The 16,323-nt window shown below is 40.1% G+C and overlaps 1 protein-coding gene across 2 annotated transcripts in view; it reads right to left on the reverse strand.

Moving 5' to 3' along the window:
- The window catches only part of CHRM3 (cholinergic receptor muscarinic 3), a 241,749-nt gene that overhangs the window by 92,377 nt on the left and 133,049 nt on the right, over nt 1–16,323 (reverse strand). Inside the window, exon 4 of one of the 2 annotated variants that reach the window (XM_079969517.1) lies at nt 8,895–8,942. The exons of the other annotated variant lie outside the window; for it this stretch is intronic. The gene's annotated coding sequence lies outside the window, so the exon portion shown is untranslated. The remainder of the gene's footprint in view (nt 1–8,894; nt 8,943–16,323) is intronic. 2 annotated transcript variants of the gene reach the window in all.

Consider the following 16,323-nt stretch of genomic DNA (forward strand, 5'->3'; position numbering starts at 1 on the left):
TCATCTCTGAGTTTCAGACCTTTTAAGCTCATAACAACAACAAAAATGGAATATCTAACAAAGGCTGCTTCAGGTGTTATTTCCACCACCCTCAATAGAGAAATACTTGCTAAAAGCAAGTTGTATCCTGTATTATTAACTTTGTATCCTGTATTATTAACTATGGCACAAAATGTAAATAGGAAACCAAACATATGCAGAAGTTATATCTTCTGTGTTCTCTGATAAATTGCATAAAGTAACCCACAGGGACTAACTATAACCTGTGGCATTACATTATTCTACAATGTTATCATTTCAGTTATTCTGAAAAACAGGGATTTCAAAATTAAATTTCATCCAGGAGAAGTTTTTAAAGAAAAAAAAATCAAGTACAAAAACAGCTCTCTATGAATGCAAAAATATATTCTGACACCGTTTCTTTTGCTTCTCAGAATGTGGTGCCAGGGGATGATGGATAGAGCTACCTCTATCTCCTCTATGTGACTAAGCCAAGCAAACAGAATCAGTTGTCCAATAAGAACACCATTTCAATCAAAGCAGTCTCTCTCTTTATTGGAATGTGAAACCATTTCTGACTAGGAAAAGTGAATAAAGGGAAACCAAAGAGAGAGGGGGGGAAACAGGCAAAGACAAGATTTTGGGTTAATAACAATCTGCTGAAATCCCTCTCAGGCTTATTGACTTGTATGGAGGATTATCTACTCCTAATCAAACACTAACTGTCCTAAGGAAAATACAGTGCTCTCTTTCAGCAACAACATTAAAAGAAAAATGTCACTGTAAAGCTAAATGGAAAGCACGCAGCATACATATTGTGTTTTGTTTTAACACACATTTCATGTCTGAATAGCAGTAATCTAGTAGTTTATCCAAAGAAACCTATGACAGATACTCATACTTTTCTTAATCGTTAATGGGAAGGGCATCACAGTAATAACTTTGCTATGTAACACCCCCCATTATTTTATAGCCTCCTTGTTTAACAAAACTGAAAATGCCAACAGACCTCGGTAAATCTTTTGTTTGAAACACAAAAGGCAATAGATTTTTCTCTTACCTTTAATGAGCACATGTTGAAAGAATGCTTCCAAAAATATTTCTCAGTATACTGATGCTACTCTAATCCTTCACTTACACAGGTCAGCTGCCATGGTACAGTACTAAAATTGTCAGATGAAATGGTCAGAATTACCCAGTGGCTTGATAAAAATCAGCTTACTTCAAGTCTAATCTGGCAACAGTTTGCAAATAGCTCTGCATGAAACAAACTGCAAATATTGGAAGTCAAGAAGTAGAAAGAATTGCTCTGAGCCACAATCCACAAACAGGAAATAGTTATTAATGCTATTACTGTTATTAAAAGGGGAGGACAATTGCAGTGCAGTGCTAGTTTAAAGAAGTCATAGGGAGTGGCAAGATAACAATCTAATTTAGCTTTAACAATTTAAACAACTTCATGAGCATTTAAGAATTTGCAGTGCCTCCTTCCTTTTGAATTAATATACAATTCTCCAGCAACTCAAAACAGTTTTTTCCCCTATTCATTGCAAATGCACCTGCTACCAGATTACTAATTGTATCTTCAATCTGCATTATTCTGGATTTCATACAGATTTCTAATCATGATTTCTGTCTTCTTAAAAATAGAAATAAGATTTTTCTATTATAATATTATTCTCTAATAAGGTTTACAATATTCTGTACTATAACTGATGTGCTACCTTGGGCAAGGATCTGCTGGCATTTCCACAGAAAATGCACTGCTCATTGAGAACTGGAAAAATGTTCTTCCCCTACCATGGAAATCTCTGCATTAAATGTCTTTTTCAATCAACAATTATCTACAGAGAAAAATGCATTCAGATTAAAATAAATAAAAATAAACATTTTTAAATAGTCCCCCCCACCCCCAAATATGCATTCTGGATGTATTTTCTCTTGTTTTGAGCTGAGATCTGCATTGGAACAGGAAGAAAACAACTACTGAATAACTACGTTTCAGCCCACACATTACCTGAGAAGGAGTAGCTCAGGACAATTTAGCTTGGAATTCACAAAGATCAAAGTCCCTGATACATTCAAGTCAGATCAGCAGAGGAGAAGACATATGATACAGCCATAATCTTTAATATAATATTCAGCAGTATCAGTGTATACTGAAAGCTGAGGCTGCTGAAAAGCCAGATACCATCTTGGCTGTGAGTCCTGGAAGATCTGCTTCCTGCCTTTCCGGCCTTTCCCCACCTGGCCTGGGAGGGCAGGGCTAAGACTGACTCCAGCTACAAAAGCTGAGGGTGCTGGACAGACTCTTGGGCTAGGGTGTGGTGGAAGGAGGTTGTGGGGGGTTGTTGCTTTTGCTGTTGTTGTTTTGTATCTTTATTTTAGGTCTTGTGATTTATGCGGAACCTGTACAGTTTGGCTGTACACAGTTGACCAATTGGAGGAATCAGTGTGTTGGGTATTGTCACTCAAAGGTCTTAGCATTTTGGCTGGCCTTGTTAGTGAACCCAAAATGTGTAGTTGCCAGAATCCTTCAGGAGAAATTCACTGTTCTGGTCGCTAGCTCCAGGGGTGCAGAAGGTGGTAGTGGATCACCACATTTCCTAGATGCTCAAGTTATCAGAAGCACATTGCATCCCTACTCCATCCCTAGCTACAACAACAGGAGGAACTCTGGAGCTTGTTACATTTACTGGGGTTGACTAGGTATAGTGAATGAGATGACTGTTTATGAACTCTTGCAAACCATCATGCAAAGTCAATGTAGTACAATTGATAACATCCACATCTGGAGGTGCAGGTGTCGTCCATTTACAACTTTGCTTTTAAATTAAAGCACATTCTATTCTGTCCCAGCTCATCACATGGAACTATGTATGATTAGAATTGGATTAGAATATTGTGGTGTGGGGCATACAGGCAAAAGCAAAAAGCAAATACCCTGACAGCAAGTCCACCAGCATCTGCAAGGTTGCCCTAGCAAACAGTATATGCAGTGGTGGTAGTGGGGTTGTGACCAAACTCACTGATTCAGAGTACCATCACTTACTTATTTATTTATTTATTTATTTATTTATTTATTTATTTATTTTGCTGCTGCCCGTGGCAGCCATTTTGTGCTGGCATCCATAGCACTTTCATCAAGATATGGGTTTCAGCACACATTAAAAACAAGAACTAAAAAAAGAATTGGGTATACACTTTCCCTCCATCTAGTCAAAGCAGGGGTGCCAAATGTGGGGGGCTGGCCCCCACAAAATTCTAATTCAGAGGGCCCCCAACTTCTGCAGCGGCCACACATGCACACTGCCAGGTGTGCGCATGCAATGCCAACACACTGTGGTGTGCGCTGACATCATGCGCACACAATTCGGGGCACGCACGCACAGGGCACTGATTTCACTTGACCCTGGGGCCCCTCTATCATGGGGGCAATGCAGTGCATGTGACTCAAAGTGAGGTCAAAGAGACAGTTTAATTTGCCTTTAGCGATATTATCACATAACCAAATCTGATTAGTATGACATCACCACATTCATTACATGCTCTCTTGTTTGACTAGGAGGACACAATAAAGAAACCTTTTTTAAAAATGGTACCAAAGCTAAGCAATCTTGTGTGGTAAAAGGATATCTAGTGGTACCTCAGGTTAAGAACTTAATTCGTTCCGGAGGTCCGTTCTTAACCTGAAACTGTTCAAAACCTGAGGTACCACTTTAGCTAATGGGGTCTCCTGCTGCCACCACGCCACCGCCTCACGATTTTTGTTCTCATCCTGAAGCAAAGTTCTTAACCCAAGGTAGTATTTCTGGGTTAGCGGAGTCTGTAACCTGAAGCGTATGTAACCTGAAGCAGCTGTATCCCGAGGTACCACTGTAAAATTGTTTTCTGTGTGGAAGCTTTTACATGTCAGAATGATAACTTTCTCAACAAGCAAAGACATTGGGCAACAAATTGGACAATAAATCAGTTACTTCTACTAATTCACTGTCCAGGAGAAAAGAAAAGAAAAAGTAAGAAAAGAAAAGATGTTGAAACAACTAGTGAAAAACCTACATTATCATCTATGGTTGTCATCTCTTTCCTGCCATACTCACATCTCCACCTCAGTAAATATAGAAATTATTATTATTATTCAAATCAGGTTTTCTTTTTGTAAACAACTGGCATGTTACTTCCTAGGGAAAAGAACGATAGACATAAAAGAAAAATGTGTCCATGGTTCATGCCAAGAAATCCAGAGAAAATATACTCTTGAATGTATGTAGGCATGTTAAAACATTAATCTTAATTTTAAACAAAGGTGGTAATGAAATGTTGATTTCTCATTGAGAGGTTTATTGAATGAAAAATTAAGATAATTCTTTTTCCCACAGACTTCATACATGCAAGTCAAACTTTCAGGGTGAACCAAGTGACTGGAGGATTAAAAACATTCCAAAAAACATAAGAATGATTTGGGTAAAAATTAAAAAGCCATGTGCTGGCACTATTGTTTGGCTTTGGATCATTAAACCTTAGATATGAAAAGCCAATTTAGGAAGAAAAGAGGTGCCTAATTAACTCGTAAATATCAGAGCCTTAAAAAGAGAGAGAACATTTTTCAAGACAACCAGTGAGGTGATTTCTGCTCCTAAAACAACTGAACAAGAAATTGCCAGTTTTGAACAAGTCCTTAAGAGAACGTGAATTCCAAAGAAAGTGGTTGACAGATTCAACCACCTGGAAGTTCTCCACAAAGCCATGGCTGAAGGGGTATAATGGAGTCAGTTACTGGCCATTCTAATTGATGATGATTCAGTGCTGTGTCACCTCCATTTGATTTTAAGTGCTGAAAGGATAGGAACAGAACACTGCTGGAGAGGAAGTGGGGAAATGGGCATATAAACTCTGCGCCCTAAGCACCTCTACTACCTTCAGCATCAGGTTGCTTCAAGGGTGTAATGTACTGCAAGACAGCATGAAATAGGCCCTTGTGTTTATACTGCAATGTAGGCAGGTTGTTCAAACAGAGCATTCAAGCATTTAGGCAAAAAGTGAAGAATTTTAATCCTTTTAACCATTTTGTGATGTTCACCATGACATGCACAGTTTGCAACTGTGTGTTGTGCGGCTAACAACCAGGCCACTATTTTCACGAGCGAAGTGCACCTGTCATCTGAGCCTATCCTCTGACCTGTAAGGAATAAATACATTGATTCGGCTACAGGGAGGTCCTTTCATGAGCAAAAGGTTCATCTAAGGCAGGGGTCAGCAATCTAAGGCCCATGGGCCAGTAGCGGCCCATGGAGCTCGTCTATCCAGCCCATGGCGACCCCTGCTGCCCTTCGCTGCCCCCTCTTACCAGTGCGGCACGGGGACCGACTTCCGGGTTGATGGCGCCTGTGTGCATGCGCATTGGCACTCCTCCGACCAGGATGTGCGGCAGAAATAGTGTGTGCACATGCGTGCGGGATGGAGAAGCACCGGAAATAGTGTGTGTGCATGAGCACGGATGCTCCTCCAACCCAGAAGAGCATGCTTGTGCACACACTCTGGCCCATCCTCCCGACGGACAGTGTGGACCGGCCCATCATTCGGTAAGCTTGCTGACCCCTGATCTAAGGCAAGACAACATCTCCAACTAGGTGTTGGGCATGTGAGTTGTAGAATTCTGTCACTCAACATTCAAATTCCTTCTTGTGAAGTTTTGACAGATTGCAGGAGTTGCACTGTTTTGGGTTCCTGAAAGAGTTCTGCTCTGCCTTTTATGGCGTTGCTATTTGTACTTTGTAAATTTATATATTTTTTATGGGAAAGGCATAAAATCACTAGTTTTCTTCAACCAAGTCCTATTTTCTGAAATAAATATAAGGAAAAAAGGGAGGGCATATCAGAGGAACAAAAGTAATATCAGGTTCCTAAAAAGCAAATAGGAGAGTTCCCTCCCCCACGGTACACCTGGGAATCAGTAATCTTATAAATCCATTAATAACTTGGAACTGGGTTGCAGTTATTAAATCCAAGCTTGGGGGAAAAACCTTTTCTTCATAATAGTGAGTTATAAAAGAGACAACAGAAAATTCCATAAGCTATTTTGTTTGACAGCGTGCTTTTCAGTTGAAGTAGGTGCCCCAAAGCAATTCCTAAGAGCGAACTGCATAGTGATGGTAGTTTATCAATACTTCAGCAAAGTGCTTCAAACTATGATGTCTCCCTTAGAGCCTGGACATTTTAATGATTGTAAAATAGGCACAGCTCATGGTACAATTATTTACATCACATGAAAATAAAACAGTCCTTCGCCAAGCACCTGTTGCAAGGCTATTTGGGTCTGGGAAGAGTGGATGCATTCCAGTAGGAAAGCCACACCTAGGAAAAGGATTGCTCAGTTTGAAAAAGGCAGGCGGCTTGGATATTCAATCCAGCCCGGCCTTGATTATAGCATGTGGTTGCCTAGTGGGGCCAAGAGGAAAAAATTGGTGCACCTTTGATTGACCTGATAGTGTAGTTTAATGGGGGTGTTACATAGCAAAGTTATTACTTTTGGACCAGGGCAGGATAGGCAAAATTTGACACTCTCTCTCTCTCTCTCTCTCTCTCTCTCTCTCTCTCTCTCTCTCCTCTCTCTTTCTCCTATTTACTTGTTTTTATTTTTTATTTTTAAAAATTGTAACATATGCTGCCTGCTCGACCAACACAATTTGCAGGTGGAACTGTCTGGTTGCACCCCCACTTCTCCTCCTGCATTTCAACATGTGCAGAGACAGTCAGGGCTCAATGACTCAAACAGAAACCAGCAGAGTGCCAGCAGTATATGGTGGAGCAGAGGCAGACTCTTCACTGGGGTTCTTTCTCATATCTCCAGGTGGATGGCAGCGGGTGGAAGTATAGCCAGAAGGATGACTTGCTCAGGCTGAGGCCAGGCTCTGAAGGAGCAAGGATACACTTGGGCACAGGGTTTCGTTGTTTCCGCTCTGCACTGTATTTCCACAGACAAGCATAGTGGCAGCTAAGATATGGTTACTAGATTTTTTTTCAATGAATCCAGGGACACTTTTTTTTTTTTTTTTTTTTTTGAAGCTGAATAGCAACAGGGAGTCAGTAGTGGAGATGGTGAGGCAAAACACCCTGGACCCAAGCACACATACATATTGTATAAAAGTGCAAAGCCCTTCTTTCGCACCCTGTGAAACATAAATGTACAGAGTTTTTAAAAAACTGGGCAATGGCCATCTGCCCATGACTCCTGAGCTTCCCCCGATCAATCAAAATAAAGGGGGAAGGGGGCAGGAGATCACACAAGACACGTCATAGGTGCACAAGACACATCATATGGGGACTTCCGGTGAGGAAAAATGGTGGGTGCCACAGCAGCGAGCAACTCCTGAAGCCAGCCAGAGCCAACGGCGCTACTAGGCTGGCTCTGGGCTGCTGACGCTGCCGCTGCCACATTTCCCGGGGACAGATTTGAAAATCTGGGGACATTCTGGGGATGGAATTTGTCCAGGGACAGATCTGCAAATCCAGGGACTTTCCCTGGGAACTGGGGACGTCTGGGAACCCTAAACTAAAATTCATTTTCAAAGCCTCATACAAACAGCTACAGAGGGGTTTCTTGGTGGCGGGGGGCCTGCCAGGAAGAGACGCATCATCTTTCATGTGTTTTCTGTTGTTGTTACAAAGATTTCAAACATCTGTTTGAGGCAAGACAGACAGCATTATAAATTCCCCATTGCATTATTCCCTATCTAACTGAAGTTGGAATTACTACTGATGGTTTGTCTGATATGTAAAACTGAAAATATTAAAGAAGTTAAGATTTTAAAGTCTGTGTTTAAAATATTCATGCTTCTGTATGTAAATTCTATTCCTCCATTGCAATGAACTTTTTCTCACCTCCCCCTTTTCAGATAGAGGAAGAATAAATTGTTTAGAAAAAAATTCTTTAGTGATCTAGTATCTCACTGCAAAATTTGAAGTCAATCTTTTCTGCATTAAGTTTATGGTTTATCCTACTTACCGGATTCCTCTCCCCATCCCACCCCGGAAGGGAAATGTTGAAGCCTGATAAGATTTAATTTATTTTATACAAATAAAAATTGAAAATTAAAAATAATTAAACTACCCTCCTTTTCTAAACTTTTCTAAACTTTGCTAATCCATTCCAAAAATGCATTATTAAGTATCACACAAGTGCACACCCAGATTTAAAGATTTATCAGAATGGTTAATGGAGAAGGCAGTTCAGAGAATGTCTCTTGAGAATGGAGGAGGCATCTATTGGCATTTTGAGCTTTGAAGATGTGGGGGAGTTTTGGCTGAAAGGCTTACTCTCAAGGATGTGTTCACATTTTTATATAAGATATCCAAGAAGTAAAACAAGATTCTAGCATTCAGAGTTAGAAAACAAAGTCTGTGGCCCAAATAAGAAAGGTTGGGCCTCTATGAAAACTTTCCAAAAGGACAGATAATTCAATCAATATCTGAGGATTTAACAGCTTTGCTGATAGTTGTCACACAATAACCCTATCAAAGGCAGATATGAAGAAACCTCAGAGAGTTCTCTCTCCAAAACATAAATTGAATTATGAAGTTATTGCTTCATTTTCTTCATTTACTAGTGAAATATTTTCATAATTTAAATCTTGTAATAAGTGAATCAAATTAACTTTCATGGGAAAGTATGAGAACTTTGCATTTTATGCCAAGCTTGTCCGCTTTCTACTTTCTGGAGTTTAAAAAGATCTCTTGTGTTACAATAATTGGTCAAATTGTGACACAAACACATAGAATAACTCCTTTACGACTTATGTGAATCTCTCAAGCACGTAACAAAAATAATGATGAGGCAAGATGCCAGTCCCATCAAGATCAAGCTTCATATATCAATATATGGATTTTGTTTTTACCTTTCTCCAGCTTCTGAACTTTCTTCCAAAAAGAACATCCCGAAAATCCTGGCAGATATAATAAGATTGCTTAGTCTCTGATCTCAGAGAGTCAGACTCTGATTTGCCATGAATTTAGTAGGAGACAGTCACCATTTCACCTTAAGGCTTCACAAATGGGCTGTGAAATAGACTTACAGGGGATGAAAAGCAGGTGCAATAACGATATTGAGCCCTTCTGGAGTTATGGGAGTAAAAGATCAGCATTGAAGTTTGACACATAGTACCAAGCTATGCTCTTTATAAAAAGAAAAACTACCATTGCAACAAAATTTGAATCACTATAGCTCATTCAAATGTAATTTCACTATTGGCACCTAGTGAGAAACGGATACATATAAAGTGATTCCCCAAAAGTATGCCCAAAAGCAGGGCTATTTTTCTAGAAAAAGAGGTGCTGGAACTCACCATGAACACTTCCCCTTTTCTCTTATAATAGCAATGGCGCCCATCTGAGAGGTGCCGGACCTGAGTTCCGGAGAGTTCCGGATGAGAAAAAAGCCCATAAGAATGTTTCCTTAGCCATTCAGTCAGTCCATCAAGTAAGCTTTGTTCTGTGACAGTTCTAGAAATTAAATGTTCGGCGTTGAACTCAGAAAAACACTTCTGGGATATACTTATAAATGCAATTAAAACTCAGCTGCCAAATATCAATCTCTGATTTTCTTATCAATTACATTAGGCAAGTATTACTAATTTTCCTCTAAAAGAAGTCCATTTGGCACCAAGCGGAAACAGAAATAAAAATGATCAGAGAAGCTTCCCTGCCCCTAAGTGGAAAAAGAAACAAAGTAAGAAAGTACAAAGATCTCTGTCTAGCTATTATGAAAGAGATAAAGGATATATGACACCTTGGCACTGAGACTAATAAGAAGAACACCCACAAGACACTCTCCATGGAAGAGTTACTTTATTATGAAACAGAAAGAAGTGTCAAAGGGCAAAATGCTAGATGAACCTTCTTTTATGGACAGGCTATTACTCTATCTAACTAAAAGTGGGTCTGCAACAAAACATTGCAGTGTAAAGTCCTTCTGTCCAGGATTCTAGCCAGATATGTCATCTTCCAGAATATAAAATTCTATTTCCTCTCTCCACCTTGCAGAATCACACTTTTATGCAATTCTTCAAGGTAAACCTATGGCCTTTGGCTCCTGATCTCACAACCCCAGATTTCCTTGTTTCCCTTATCTAACCAAATCCTGCTTGCCTGCAATGCAGAGGCTGCACTCTGGTTCCAGTTGCTGTCAGGGGTGTGTGATGATGCCTGCAGCCTAGTGTGGGGTAGACCATAGAAATGAACACAAGAGATTGGCATTGGGTATAATTTATTGATTGCAGGTGCAAGAAGGTTTGGGCAAGGCATTGGGCATGTATCAAGCTGCCTGAATGCTGGCTGATCGGAACCCAGTGGGGTTGACCTTGTGCTGGGGAGTCACCCCTGACGTGGACCGGATGCCACGACCACCATTTCTGAAAGGGGGTTTGGCCCATCGGCCCCTGTGTGAGCTCCTGGACAGAGTCACCACTCCTGGACTCCTTTAACAAGGCACCTGTTCAACTAAGGATCCAGCCCAATGCCTTATCTGCCATGTGAGCTGGCCCCTGCAGGGGTCTTCCCCATGACTTGCTCCTTATTCGGTTCCATACGTCCAGCCACTTCTACCCAACACCACCCATAGTATACAAGTCATTGCGGTTACATTTCTTTGCTCAACCGTAATAGTCACTGTCCCATTGTTCCCAATGTTGTGGTTTTCACTAACATTGTAGCACTGTGAACAGACTACCCTAGAAAGGGAGGGAGCAGGATGAGAATGAGGTTGGATTATGCATACTGATTCGTACCAGTTAGTCCAACTTTTGGCTGCAAGTTCCTAGTAGCTGTCACATTTTAAATAGCTGGATTTGCCCCATCACATTTGGCAATAAGCCCGATATCACATTCAGAGCAGAACTGAGACTTCACATAACTGAAATCAAAGTGCAACTGCATTTTCACATCTCCACTATTTTCTGGCTTCTGCTTCCACCCACACTACCCTTCCTCTGAGCAGCATCTTTTTTGCTTATGTTTAACAGTAAAGCACCATGTGTGCTGACAATATATCATCATCATCATGGGAAATATGTATTTAAATATAAATACACCACTTTTCACAAGTACTTTCCCAGGTCAGCTGGCAAAATATCAATAAACTACAATCCCGAAAAAATACATAATTAAAACTGCATAATAAATAAAAGTACAACAAATAACATAATGCCAATTTCAGAAGAAATTGTTCTTCCTAGATTTTACTCTGCATGTAGGCTTAAATCAACTGAAGTTCCACTGCAATAGAAAGTTTCACTGAGCTTTAATTTCAGGATGTCACCCAGACCTTTATTTGAAGAAGCTTGCAGGTTGTTGCAGTTTATTGCTTTTCATTCTATCAAGAAAATGGACAGATGGAATGCAGACTTGTGAAAATGTGATTTATGGGAATCAATCCATTTGAAGAGGGAGAAAATTAATTATTATTTCTGTGCTTCTGAGACTCCTCATAAAATAAATTCTCCAGGCATCAAGACAGAAAAATAAAATGTAACAGCAAGATGATGGTACAAATGAAAATCCACAATAATCTTTTTTAAAAATTCAACAAGTGTACAAAATCATACAAAAGACTAGAACAATAAAATACTATAAAGAGCACAAGAAGTGAAATGACCATCTAAGGCACGCACTTAAAGCCACCAGCCATATCCTAGTTACTAAAATCAAGATTTTAAAAGGCCTGAGATAACAGAAAAAAACTTAAGTCTGGTGCCAAAAGGGTAGTGTGGCAGGTAAGCTTCCCTAGAGAGAACATGCCACAGCTGGGGTCCTTTACAAAAAAACCCCAACAAAAACTTTCTCTTGTGGCCACCCTCTGGATTTGAGCTTGAGGGGGCAAGAATGGAGATAGATACATACAGAAAGGAGATTAGGTATTGAGTTTTCAAGACATGCAGGGCTTCAGACGTTGAAACTAGAAGGGATCTTATTTATCCCAAAAAATGTTCTCTGTTTAACCTTGGTGTTGTTCACATGGTGCTCACTTCCTGGGATCAGGGTAAGTAAATGTAGTGTTGTCTTCAAATCCCTACCACTTGCCACAGACTCAGACCCATCAACAGGTGGGCATGTTCAATCCAGAGGGTTACATCGATCATTCTGCATTGACACACATGTGCACATCTGTGCCTACCCTGTTCACCTTTTCAAAGGAAAACAGGTAAGTTGATGTTGCATCACTGCAGTCAATAAAGATTAGATGAGAACACACAGTCAATGAACGTGTGCCAAAAGCAGCCGCCCACCACCGCCAGGTTTTCTTACTTCCTTATCAGTAAGTAATTCTCAAGATTCAGTATTAGATAAGTTGCACCCTAGATAAACTCTATCACCCAAGCTGGCATGATAGGAGGCAAACAGCCAGGGCTTTCTTCAGCTGGAACGCGCCAGAACTCAGTTCTGGCACCTCTCAGGTGGGCGCCCTTGCCATTATAACAGAACAATGGAGGCATTCATGGTGAGTTCCAGCACCTCTTTTCCTATAAAAATAACACAGCAAATAGCCATCTTCCCATAAAGGGAACCCATGATATGCTACTTGGCAGGTGCCAGCATTCAGAAGGTGGCACCTACCAGGCCTTGGTTGCAGAAAACCATGCAGCAACCTTCCAAGATGACCAATAATAGCAAGTGAGTAGTGAAGTGTTCACAACCCAACATGTTTCCAGGTGCTCGCTATGCACTACTCTACTAACCTACCCACCCTAAATGCAACTAGAGGAGTGCAAACAAAAGACACATAATGGAAATTGTGGGACCTCAGATTAAGGAGTTCTAAGAGGCAGTGAGGAGCTTGAGTAGGATGAATTCCAAATATTGTGAAGAAGTAGCCAGCCAGATCTTTGGCTGCAGGAGGCTAGTTATTCTAAATGAGTCGCTTGTTAACCAATAAAGGACTATGATGTGAAAATTGTAAACATTTGATAAATAATCCGAAGATTTAACATTCTAGTTTAATTCAACACACTCCAGTTTAATTCAACAAAAAGCTGGAAGTTGTATACACATGTTTGATGATGTTGAAACTGAAAGCTGTACAATCATTTTTCTCTCAAGTGTTTTAAGGACTGATTAGAAATAAACTAGTAACACATCAGGAATAGTTTGCATTCTTCAGGAAATACCTTGCTAGCAATCCTTCAGCTCCTGGAAAATGCATTTGTAAGAGTATGGTCAGTAGATGAAAAATTCTTTAAAGCAATAACTAGAGGTTTAAAAATAAGAATTCATAGCTTTAAGAAGTAAATCGGCAAGTCTTTGGTACCAGACTTTGTGGAAGCACAGACTTAATAGCTGAGAATACCATTGCATGTTTTCATCATGATGAGGTAAACTAAACTCACTGTGGCTTAGTATTGCAGATTCTCATATATAGTCAAAAAGTGAAATTTCTAACAACTTGAGGTCATGTCCAATACATATGTATTTTATTAGATTTTATTTGGGGGCTATATTAGGGCTTTTGATTACATTCGTAGTTTGGTAAGTCTGGTTGACTCCTCATGACATACTGATGTCTCTTGACTTTAACAACAACAACAACAACAACAATTTCACATGAATCATTTCCCATGAGGCACCCCAAAAGAATTTGCAGTGTAAGAAGACATACATAACACATAACATAACATAACATAAAACATCACATCACATCATAACAACAACATAACATAACAACAACAGCAACGTAAGATAAGGGTTGGGCTGAATACTTCAAATGCTAAATGTAACTTCCAAATGTATAGCAATCCTACTGTAACCTTCATTTGATCTTGCTGACATTGACTAGATTATGGCATAGTCAAACAATAGTTTGTTCTGCACTGTTCTTTTATGATGAAAAACAGATGGACTGAAAGGGTTTCTAACCCAACCCCCCACTTTTGTTTATGACAAATTGTTTCAGGCACAAGACTCACCTGTAAACTTTACAATTTTCAGCTTTAATAATAATAATAATAATAATAATAATTTATTTATACCCCGCCCATCTGGGGCTTCCAACAAAATATTGAACTACTGTAGTCCATCAAACATTAAAAGCTTCACTAAACAGGGCTGCCTTCAGATGTCTTCTAAAAGTCTGGTAGTTGTTGTTCTCTTTGACATCTGGTGGCAGGGCGTTCCACAGGGCGGGTGCCAATACCAAGAAGGCCCTCTGCCTGGTTCCCTGTAACTTTGCTGCAAGTTACATACAAGTACCTCGGTTTGCTCAGTGGGAAAAGATGCCTTAGTAACATTTAGTAACATTTTGCAAGCTTCCATAGTATGCGAATATATTGCCTTAGTAACATTTAGTAACATTTTGCAAGCTTCCATAGTATGCGAACATATTTATGAATGGTTCCAAGCAATACTTCCTCATTGCTATCCCCAAGTTCCTTTTTTTATGTACAATGTATGACACCACTGTTATATGGATCCACAGGAAGGAGTCCTAAAGAAATTCAACCAGGACCAATTACTTCAACATTACCATTAACCTGGCCCACTGTCCAAGTCATGTAATAAGTTTTTTTCCATTATGATAGCTATATGACAGCTGACTGCTATTTTTATCTACGACAAGAACAGAAAATATGACCTGCTGCTTCCTGAGAATCCCCAAAATACAACATGTGTTCCTATTGTTCAAACCAAGACACAACTGAAAGATTTAAACAAGTATTCAGAACCCAATAAGAGCGCTGCTGGATCAGAAGAAAGAAGCATCTGGTCCAACATCCTGTTTTCACAGTGGCAAACCAGTTGCCTGCAAGCAGAAGCCAAGCACAGCAACACCCTCTCCCATACCCACCAACATTTCTCCGATGGAAATAGGGACGTCCCATTCCATAATGATAATTTTATTATTTATACCCCACACATCTTATTGGGGTTGCCCCAGCACTCGGGCAGCTTCTAACATATATAAAAATATAATAAAACATGAAACATTAAAAAAAAACTTCCCTATACAGGATTGCCTTCAGATGGCTCAGGGTTCGGATAACTCCATACCCTCCAACATTTCTCCAATGAAAATAGGGACATCCTAGGGGAAAGCAGGAGATTCCGGGGATCAAATCAGAAACAAGGATGGCTTCTTTAAGTCAGGGATGTCCCTGGAAAACAGGGACACTTGGAGGGTCTGCTTTCCACCTGTGATCCCCAGCAACTGTCATTCAGAAGCTTACTGGCTCTGAGACTTGAGGGAGTGTGACTAGCCATTGTGACTAGCAGCAACTGATCGCCTTATCCTTCTCAAACCTGGTATAGCCACACAAAACAGAGTGGCAAGGCCTGGCCTATGGAACATCTGTTACTGTCTCTTGTGATTCTGTACTGTCATAGACAGGACCATTTAACTGAATGCAAGATTAGTCTTTAACAATGTGCTGGTAAGTGACTTTTACAAGTTAGGAGGTTGCCAAGACAGGCTATCTTTCTGAAGCCTCCTAGAAAGGATCATAGTCTGAGGATTGGCTGCAGTCCTTTCATCCATGTAGGAGGGTTTTTTAGCAGGGATCTGCTATTTTATTGCCATTCTGCAAAATAAACCCACAGTAATCCACATCTCCAATTTCATAGAAGAAATGGCCATGACTTAGATACCCATCACTGTGCTTTTCATCATCTAAAGACACAGAAACACTTCAATATGTTCCTTTAAAAATACCCACGAATTCAAATGGCCAGTTAACACCCATAATTCTACTATCAACATCTGACAACATGCAAAAAAAAGTTGATCAGCTGGAGTAGTTTTTTCAAAATTATGTTAACTTTTGCTTTCTAATCTTTTGTGGAAAGTTTGTGTGGTATAGTATAACAGTATTATTCTACCTCATATCTGCATCCAATGAAGCAATATGTGTATACAGGGATGTGTATACCTGTGAAGAGATCCAAGATTTAGAACCTTAAAGCCAAAGTGAGAGCGTTTGGGTCAAAATTAAGGGAGAGATGAATAACAGGGACCTCATTGTGGGAGTTTACTATAGATCCCCAAGCCAAACGGAGGACATAGATGATGCCTTCCTGGAACAGATGGCCAAGCATGCAAAAGGAAGGGAGATAGTAGTAATGGGGGACTTCAATTACCCGGATATTTGCTGGATGTCAAACTCAGCCAAGAGCATCCTGATCAAATTTGCAGATGACACCAAACTGGGAGGGGTGGCTAACACCCCAGAGGACAGGATCACACTTCAAAACGACCTTGACAGATTAGAGAGCTGGGCCAAAACAAACAAGATGAATTTTAATAGGGAGAAATGTAAAGTATTGCACTTGGGCAAAAAAAATGAG

This window comes from Podarcis cretensis, assembly GCF_951804945.1.
Source record: "Podarcis cretensis genome assembly, chromosome: 3".
Lineage (NCBI taxonomy): Eukaryota > Metazoa > Chordata > Lepidosauria > Squamata > Lacertidae > Podarcis > Podarcis cretensis.